General features: G+C 31.6%; 1 long non-coding RNA gene across 3 annotated transcripts in view; it reads right to left on the reverse strand.

Moving 5' to 3' along the window:
- Nucleotides 1-734: 734 nt before the first annotated feature.
- LOC111381747 overlaps nucleotides 735-10,150 on the reverse strand; it is a 16,657-nt gene continuing 7,241 nt past the window's right edge. For 2 of the 3 annotated variants that reach the window (XR_002700392.1, XR_002700391.1), the window contains one exon: nucleotides 735-855. This is a non-coding gene — a long non-coding RNA (uncharacterized LOC111381747). Of the gene's footprint in view, nucleotides 856-1,442; nucleotides 2,175-10,150 lie in introns of those variants that run through there. The other variant, XR_002700393.1, reaches the window with a different exon arrangement.

Here is a 10,150-nt window from a genome sequence, read left to right on the forward strand (position 1 = left end):
AACAACTACTCCACTCAATCTGATAGTGGAAAGATCATTTTTTCCCCTTATGGAGCATGGTTCTCATGGCCAACTTGTTTGATATTTATTGTTAGCAATAAATAACAAGCTAGACACTTTGTTGAACTACAAAATTTTTAAATTATTAGATATTTTTAAGTTTTCCTTAAAACTAAACTTCCTATGGAGCGGAATCAATTATACATGCAAAATGGAACACAAATCAAGAGCAAAGAATTGTGTTGACAAACTTAAAAATAGAAAACATGTCAAGATTCGATAAAGAGGCAACCAAGCAAAAAATGAACACTAAAGCCCCAAGAAATAGGTAAATTGCTCAAAGCCTGAAATAGAAAATTAGAGAACGAAGATTGTCCGAACAAATTGATTTACAGCATAATGAAAAGGATTTTATATTTATTAAATAACTTAGCAAACGTGAACGATAATTTACCCAGAAATTGTTTTGTAGTGAGTCGAAGCTTAGGATGTGGCTCCAATATCTTTCATACAAGACTCTTGACACTTTCTGAATGCTTGGCCATGGTTCCTTTTCCAAGTCTATTTTCCCTCGTATAATGGCATGAGCAACACACACTATCTGTAGATGGATGAGTAGATGGAAGATTAATCACGATAGAAGAAATACGGGGTTCTACTTCTGGCGAGAAAATGCTTGGTCCTGCTCTCCCTTTTGAGGTACAAAAAGAGTACGGTACATAGGATGTTGGTCTTTCTCAACATGGTTTGCAAAAATGATTTAAAAAAAGGAATAACATTCACCTTCTTATTCGCCATGTTGACCAAGTCCCTATTGCTTATGTGAGAAAATTTCATTGCGTATACCATTCCAGTCTACAAACAACGTAAGTACAAACAGGATTTCATAAACACCACTCCATGAAATATATGGAGAAATGATAGAGCTCCGACAAAGAAAATTACTTGCAGGGCCAACAAAATTAGATACATGAGAAATAATTGTTCTTGAAGTAGCTCCTAGATAAAAGACACCAACCACCAGGTTTCAAAACAAAATAGACCAGAAAGTAAATTGTGCAGATAAGATTATGGGATATATAAAATGCATCAACATTAATGACAAAAACACACATCTTATCAGGGTAATAGATATAAATAAAATATTAGACAAATATCATTCACTCCACCAAGAATGGCAACTACCAATTTCAAGTGGAAAGGATTCCATACTCTGTATTCAACCTTTCTTACATCTTCATCTTGACCGATTAAGTAAAATACATAAATCAACACTAAAAAACAAAACAAAAATAGCTAAAATCATGGAAAATAATAACTCTTTGAATACTTGGCTACGCTTAAAAAGTACATTATTTACAAACGCGTTTACCCTTCTTACTTTCAAATAATAACAAGTTACAACCTTCACCAATAAAAAATATGCTTTTTACACAACTTGCTTATTTACCTAATAAATATAAGTAAAGCTTAAGCTTAGCCAAATATGCTCCGAACAAGGACGTTTGAGAATATGATAGGCGAGGAACCACTTATATTAACACACACTCATCAGCCAAAGATATTGATTTATCTTAGTAATCAAGAAATGTCGTAAATAGAGTAAAATGAATATATAGAATATACATAAACTCAAATCCAAACCTAAACAGAGATTCTTATAGATACAGAAGACAATCCTTGTTCAAGCTCAATCACATTTAATCATACCTAATATGAAGAATTATTTATATTCGCTTAAGTCTACTCAATAATGTCAAGAGAAACAGGCTTACAAAGACAGGTGGAATGCTTACAGGAACTTGTGAGTCTCTAGCTTTATGTTTGGCATCAGTAGTAGAGAAAATATTTTAAACGAGCACAGAGGTAACGACAATTTCAGCACCTAGGGCATCACCCTTGGTGTAACTGTAGGCTACTACATTAGCACCACCCCCCTTGGTCATGTACAGGGTCTTTCCGAATCCCTTAACCACACCAACACCACATATGGCTCTCATAGAACTATAGATTTTTGTAATTGTGTGAAATAATAGGTAGACTTTCTCTAGCCCTAAAAATAAAAAGAAATCAAAAGCAACTCACACTGTCATTTCTGAAGTCATTCTCTTCCAGCATGGGACAATTAAAAGCATTAGGAAAACAGGAAAACAATGTTGCTTAACATTCTCAACCTGTAAACACATAAATAGTTAATAGAATATGATCAGCTAATCAGTTAGGCAATATTGTTAAAGTTACTTAGAGAACAAGCAATCATTTCTCATTTTTGGCTTGCCCTATTATATATTATTGACTTAGCAAAAAATCCAAGAAGAACTTACTTTTTGAAATTGTTAAAACAATAGATACTACCAACATTCAGAAGAATTTTAAAATAGGAAGAATCGCTGTTATCAGAAAAGAACAAAAAACATTTGCAATGTAAAAAGTGTTTTAGCTCTAAACAAAGTCACAAATCAATAGAAGATTGACATCACATGTTGTAAGGACTGATCAGTAGCACCCCTAGAGCACTGGGCACAACATTTCATGGTACAACCAATTTCAACAATGGGCCATGTTGACAATTGGTCTTCTCATATAAAGTCGTCAATGATCAAACCTATCTGTAATTATCACCTTAATATTGATAATAGCATGACAATTGGAAAAGGAATATCGAAATCATCATAAGATAGAAATCTAGCGTAATACTCCAAGATGACATTGTTGAAAAAACAATTCGAAACTTGACACAATGTAATAATTAAAAATTTCAATCCAGTAGTAGGAAATAGACCAAAGGTTACTGAAAATAGAATTACTAAAACGACAAAAGCAATTGACAGCTAACATTAACAAATAAACATGCATAAAAGAAGATGCAATCAAATTAACCAAAAAACTACAGTTGCTGGAGGAGCTGATAAAGGATCTGTGAATAAGAGTGCTTCTTTCCCTCCCACCACACAAAAGAATGCCTAATAGTATGAACAATATTACTCATCTATGTAACTCAAATTTATGATGTAGCCTCTTATTATTCAACAAGAACAAAAATCACTTAAATAGTTCTTTGTGTAACAAATGATCTTTTGCTTAACTGGAATATTAGAACTAAGGATACAACCGACAGATAGAATGAAAAAAATGTTTTTAAAAAACACCACTAATCAACAGGTCAAACACACAAAGTGAGAACTACTCAACCATTGACATCTTGAAACCCATTAATTCTTCCACTTTTTTATATGTAGGATGGAATGTTTATGTTATATATCATTATTTTATCTTAACTATTTATGAATCACAAGCATATATGATAATATAAAAAATGCGCAAGAAGCTAAAGCTTCTTTAATGTGGCGGAAAAGCATCTCTCAATTTAAGGATTGACACTTTTTTGAAATTTATTATTATTATTTTTTTAAAGTTAAGTTGGTTGTTTTATTCGTTTCCATTACGTGATCATAATTCAACTAAAGATATTAACTTCTATTTAAAATTTTATCACGAAGACTATATAGCAAAAGATTTTGTTGGAGCCAATTAGAAAAGGAGCTATACAGTGCATAATAATCGTGCAATTATTACTTATGCAAAATGTGCAAACACTCTGAAAGTGATCATTAATCAGGAAATGGAAGATTTACATAAAATGTAAATCTTATAGAAATGTAAAAAAGGCCGCCATTAAACATTTCTACATATTGGCATTAAATAAGTTAATTTTTCTGAATGGAGGCATTCTAACCCCGATCTCGAAAAAGTTCGAGTGCTACAAGTCATTGGCGCAGAGAGTTCATTTGATGATTTTGCAAAAGAGAATAAGAAGAAATTACATGATATATCCGATCATTTATTGACTAGTTTTGAGACCAATGAAATTAATCGCCTTTGTGACTAGATAATATGTTGGCAATGTGTTCACCTTGAAACTGTTAAATTTGGTTCTTTAAGAAAATTTATATGCATGAACTGAGGCTTTGTCCAAAGAAAGCTTTTTCTAAAGCTACTAATTAGTTTGGGTAAGATAATATTATATTATTTTCAAATTTTTCCGGTCCATTTTTTTCTATTTAGTTTATCGAACTTAATCTGTTAGTACTCACTAGTATGTGAATACATGGAATTGTGCATTCAATGACAAGTTCTAACATATCAAGTCATTTACATTTTCTTTAATTACGACTTTACTCTTCTTCTAGCATAACCTCCTGCTTTGATTATAGACCCTTTGCATTTGATTATCCATTTTTAGTAAGTCACTATTTAGCCCCCATAATTAGAAATTTTAATGGTTGGAATAATATTTTTTTTTAATTGTGTGATTTAAAAAGAAAATAAGTTTTAGGATAACGTGTAATATTATATTATTAAAAAATATATGGTTGATAAGAAGATAGAGAAAAAAAATTATAATTTCAATAGGGCCAAACAAAGGCTAAATGATGCACACTGCAAAGCTTGTTTTTCTGAGATGGAAACAATCGTTATATTGAATCATAACATTCATTTTTCTTTAATATTTAACTGTATTTATTATGCTGGAAATTTTTATGGCTTGTATGGTGTAAAGCATTTGGCGCATCAACTTTTTTTCCGAAGTATATCAATTTTGTACAGCAATGGTTCATGTCTTCTCATTAAACTTCTCCGCCTAATTCTTTGTTTACTAACTCGATTGGAATCAATTTTCCTGGGGATGTGTTAGCTGTTAAACAAACCAATCTGTTGTATCATATACGCAGTTTCACTTATAGTACATATACATAATAAAAATATTTTTGATCCCCATGTTACAAATAATATAAATAATTGTTTTAATGTACCATATTTTTGTAAACCAGAGTAGTTTGTTGTGAGATTTTACACATTGAGCTATCAAAAGTCGTCTCTACTGAAGTCAACATTTATAAATTGTCGTGAATTTCATGTACCTTTTCAAAAAGTTCTACCATGATTTTTCTCCCATTGTTATAATTTAAATGATATTGTAATGAGAGGGAAATGTCTTACCTTTACTTGGTAAATTTCTTCTTTTATATTAAATTTAATATGATAAATTATTAAAATTGGCTTCCATTTGCATCAACCTTTGGCATGTGAAAAGACCAAAATAAAAATATCTTTATCTACTTAGTTTCATAAATTTATAATTATATCATTTCCAAGTACTAGAACACTTTGAAGCTGTGATTACTAGCATTTAACTCTTATTTGTCTATCTTTCCCCAAAAAACTCTTTTTTTAACTCACTTTCAATCGCATTCTAACAATAAAATATTTTATTACCTTTCAACAATGTTTTCAAAAAAAAAAAAAAAAAATTACCATTCTAAAACCCATTTTTCCCAAAAAAATTATTTCTAATAAACATCAAATAGGTGCGGATACTAATATGATAAGATTGTATGATTCTTCCGTTGCCAAAACATAGATTCTAGTATCCAATTTGAATTTAGATAATCAATATATTATACTTCTCCCACTGGATAAAACATTGGAAGGGACTTTAATTAAAAAAATGTGGGATTCGAAACATCATGCATTCTTTGTAAAAAATGGTAAAGTCTAATTCTTTTATCCCAATATAATGATTTTGTCAATAGTCTGACGACACCTTGGGGTTCCACCTTTGTCGATGACATAGCTCCAAAGTTCACAGAGATTATGGAGAGTCAACTGCAATGCTTTGAAAGCGACCAAAATATTAAAGATAAAATATGCATTCGTTGTTTTTTAAATTATATACAGTTGATAAGAGCATCTGTCAATTGTTATAGTAAATTCTTTAGATGAATTTTAATGTATTCATTCATAAACCACTTTACATTTGTGTCGTGAAATCAATAAGAATTATTAATTTACTTGATTATGTTAGGAACCTTGGTTTATAACAGCGAATTCACTATCATTAAAATGATGGATTATTTATTTTTATTCAATTGGTACTTGAAAACATATAATGTTGGGGGCAATGGCCAAACCCTGAACACCTTGTATTCAGAAAAAAATATTTATCCATTGACGAGAGATATTTACTGAATATCTTGATGAAAACATAACATCTCTTTCCTGAATACAAGATGTTCAGAACTTGAACACTGGCCCAACATGACATGTTTCCAAGCACTTGACTAATCGAATAAAAAAATAAACAATCTATCATTTTAAAGTTAATAAATTCGTTATTATGAACTAAAATTCCTAATATAATCAAGCAAATTGATGCCACGATACAAACGTAAAGTATTCCATGAATGAATATATTAAAATCAATCTAAAGAATTTACTATAACAATTGATGGATTATGTTATCAACTGTATACAATTTGGAAAACAACGATCACACGAACTCTCTATCTTCAATATTTGGGTCATTTTCAAAGCATTCTAGTCGACTCTCCATAATCTCTATGAACTTTGGAGCTTTGTCATCTACAACGATAGAACCACAATGTGACATCCAACTATTAACAAAATCGTTGCATTGGGAGACTTTACTCGGAACCTGTGTCATTTGTAATGTAAAAGTACAAAAGAATCAAGTTTTACCATTTTTCACAAAGAATGCATAGTTTTTGAATTAAAGTACCTTTCAATATTTTATCCAGTTGCAAAAGTATAATATATTAATTATTTAAATTCAAATTGAATAGTAGAATCCATATTTTGACATCAGAAGAACAATACAATCTTATTATATCAACATCAACACTTATTTGATGCATATTAGAAAGAATTTTTTGGGAGAATAAGTTTTGAAATAGTAATTTTTCTGATAATGTGTGGTTGAAAGGTAAGAAAAATTTTGAATTCACATGCAAAATATTTGATTATGATAATGTATGATTGAAATGGGTTTAAAAAGGAAAAAAAAAAAAAAATTGGAGAATGATAGACAAACAACAACTCAACGAGTTAAATTCTAAGAACATAGCTTCAAAGTGTTTAAGAGTGTATTTGAAGAGTAGCATAATTATAAATTTATGAAAATAAGTAAACGAAAATATGTTCATCTTAGCCTTCACACATGCCTTCTTTGCACAAAGACTGGTGCATATGAAGCCAATTTTCATAATTCATTATATTAAATTTAATTAAAAAAGGAAAAAACAAGAAATTCATTAAGTAAAGGTGAGACATTCCTTACTCATTATATTAGCATTTAAATAACAACAATGAAAGAAAAATCGCAGTCTAACCTTTTAAAAAAGTACAGAAACATCACAACAAATTATAAAGGCCGACTTAAGTATAAATGACCTTGGATGTCTCAATGTGCAAATATCAATACAAAGTGCTCTACTTTACAATAACAAGATACCTTAAAACAATCATTTATATTATTGGTAACATGAAGATCAAAAATATTTTTATTATATATCTGGTCTCCGGATGAGTACTAAAAGTAAACTTACATATATAATACAGCAAATTGGCTTGTTCAACAGCTAACACATTCTTAGGAAAATTGATTCTAATCAAGATAGTAAGCAAAGCATTAGGCGTAGAAGTTTGATGGGAACACGATGAACTATTGCCAAACAAAATTGACGTACTTCGAAAAAAAAGTTGATCAGCCAAATGCTTTTCACCATACAAGTTACAAAAATTCCCAGCATAATAAATACAATTAAATATTAAAGAAAAAAAATGGTATGATTAAAGATAATGACTATTACCATCTGAGAAAACAATCTTTACAAGCTCTGCAACTTGCATACATTATTTAACTCGTGTTTGGCCCTATTAAAATTATAATTCATTTTTCTCTATCTTCTTATCAAATATACATTTTTCAATAAAATAATATTATACATAATCCCAAAAAAATTACTTCTTTTTCAATCACAATTTAAAAAAAAAAAATCACAATAGCAACAGCAATTAGGGATGGCAGTGGACCGGGCCGAGCCGGCTCGGTTCGTTAACCCACGAGCTCGGCTCGAACTCATGGCGATCGTTGCTCGTGGGCGAGCGCTCGACTCGCCCACAAGCTCGTGTACTCACGAGCCACGAGTGGCTCGCGAGCTTGTGAATTTTTTATTTTTTATTTTTTGCAAATTTTTCAAATTTTATTGATAAAATATTATTTTTTTTCCACTTTCTTGGACAAGCCACTCGGCGAGCTCGACGAGTTGGACGCAACCCCCGGCTCGGCTTGAGCTCGGACTCGTCATTTGACAAGCCCGAGCAGCCGACGAGCCGAGCTTTGACGAGCCGAGCCGACGAGCCGCGAGCCGACTCAGCCCAATTGACATCCCTAACAGCAATATCCCAACCATATAATTTTGAGTAATCCTATTAATCCCACTAGGGTTACAACCGCAGTCTAGGTGGCGTTAACTTGACATTAAATAATAAGTGGAATTAAATAAGTCATTTAATTTTACCTTTCATTTAGCCTATCATCTAGGATTAGCTAAACTAGGGTTGCAACTCAATGTGGCTATATAGTATTACTCTAAAATTTCAAATAATGAGGTTAAATAGTAACTTACAAAAAATGGATAACCCAATATTCAGGTCATTCCGTCATTGTCGTGGGTCCTTCACTTTCATTACATCGATGTGGATTGTCGCGCGAAATAGCAATAGAGCTTTTCCAGATATTTGTAATTCATGGTCTAATTAGACAACATCTTGCTCCGAACATAGGAGTTGCTAAGAGTAAAATTTGGGAAAAAGAACAGATTGTATGGGAAATACTTCAGAAAATTATACAGGGGCATCCTGTATTGCTGATTAGAGCACCCACTCTGCATAGATTAGGCATACAGGCATTCTAGCCCGTTTTAGTGAAGGGGAATGCTATTTGTTTACATCCATTAGTTTGTAAGGAATTCAATGCAGATTTTGATGGGGATCAAATGGCTGTTCCTGTACCTTTATCTTCGGAGGCTCAGGTGGAGGCCCGTTTACTTATGTTTTCTCATATGAATCTTTTGTCTCTAGCTATTGGGGATCCCATTTCCATAAAACGAAAGCGGTTGCTTCTATCCTTAGTTAATTTTTGGATCAAAGTAGGAGGCTATGCTAGGAAGAGGATGAAGTCGTAATTAAAGAAAGCGTAAACGATGGTATATTACCAATTTTTTACAATATCTTGTATGGTAGAACTTGCAATTTACTGTACAATTTCATGTATTCAAATGCTAGTAAGTACTAATGGATTAAATTTGATAAGATAAATAGAAAAATATGGATCGATTAAAAATTGAAAATAATTAAATATCATATTACCCAAGCTAATCAGTAGCTTTAAAGAAAGTTTTTTTGGACAAGGTCCCAGTTCATGTATATAAATATCCTCAAAGAATCAAATTTAACAGTTTCAAGATAAACACACCGCCAACATATCTGGTCACAAAGGCGATGAATTTGATTAGTCTCAAAACTAGTTAATATAAGATCGAGTATATCATATTGTAATTTCTTCTTAGGCCCCGTTTGGGAGTGATTTTGAAAATTGATTTTGTGACCGTTAGGAGAAAAGTGGGAGCCACCCATGAGAGAAGAAGTCAAACTTCACAACTAGAATAGTGAAATAACGATCAAAAGATCAATTTTTTGGGATGAAAAATTACTCTCAAACAAGCTCTTAGTCTCTTTTGCACAATCATCAAATGAACTATCTTATCCAATGGCTTATAGTCAACATGCCTCCACTCAGAAAAAATTAACTTATTTAATGTCAATATGTACAAATATTTAACACGATATAATTCATTGATAGGCGACCTTTCTACATTCCTATAAGATTTACATAAAAGTAAATCTCTCATTTCCTAATTAATTGTCACTTTCAGAGAGTTTTGAACATTTCGTGCAAGTAGTAGCTGCGCGATTATCATATACTACATAACTCATTTTCTAACTGGCTCCAACAAAATTTTTGCCGTATAATCTTCATGATAAAGTTTTAATATAAGTTAATAGTGCGTTTAATTGCCAATACTTCTTAGCTATTTTGATTGATTTTTTTCCATGAAAAATATTTTCCTACTTTTGATCACATGACCATACTTTCCTTCAAAACAAGGAAAATAATTTCCTCGAGAAGAGTAGAATTTTATTTTCCAAGTAATTCATTCTTTTTCTCTCTCTCATCTACTCCCTCCCTCCCTCTCTCTCTCTCTCCCACCCCCCACCCCCACCCTAT

This window comes from Olea europaea, unplaced genomic scaffold (genome assembly GCF_002742605.1).
Source record: "Olea europaea var. sylvestris unplaced genomic scaffold, O_europaea_v1 scaffold2364, whole genome shotgun sequence".
Classification (NCBI taxonomy): Eukaryota; Viridiplantae; Streptophyta; class Magnoliopsida; order Lamiales; family Oleaceae; genus Olea; species Olea europaea.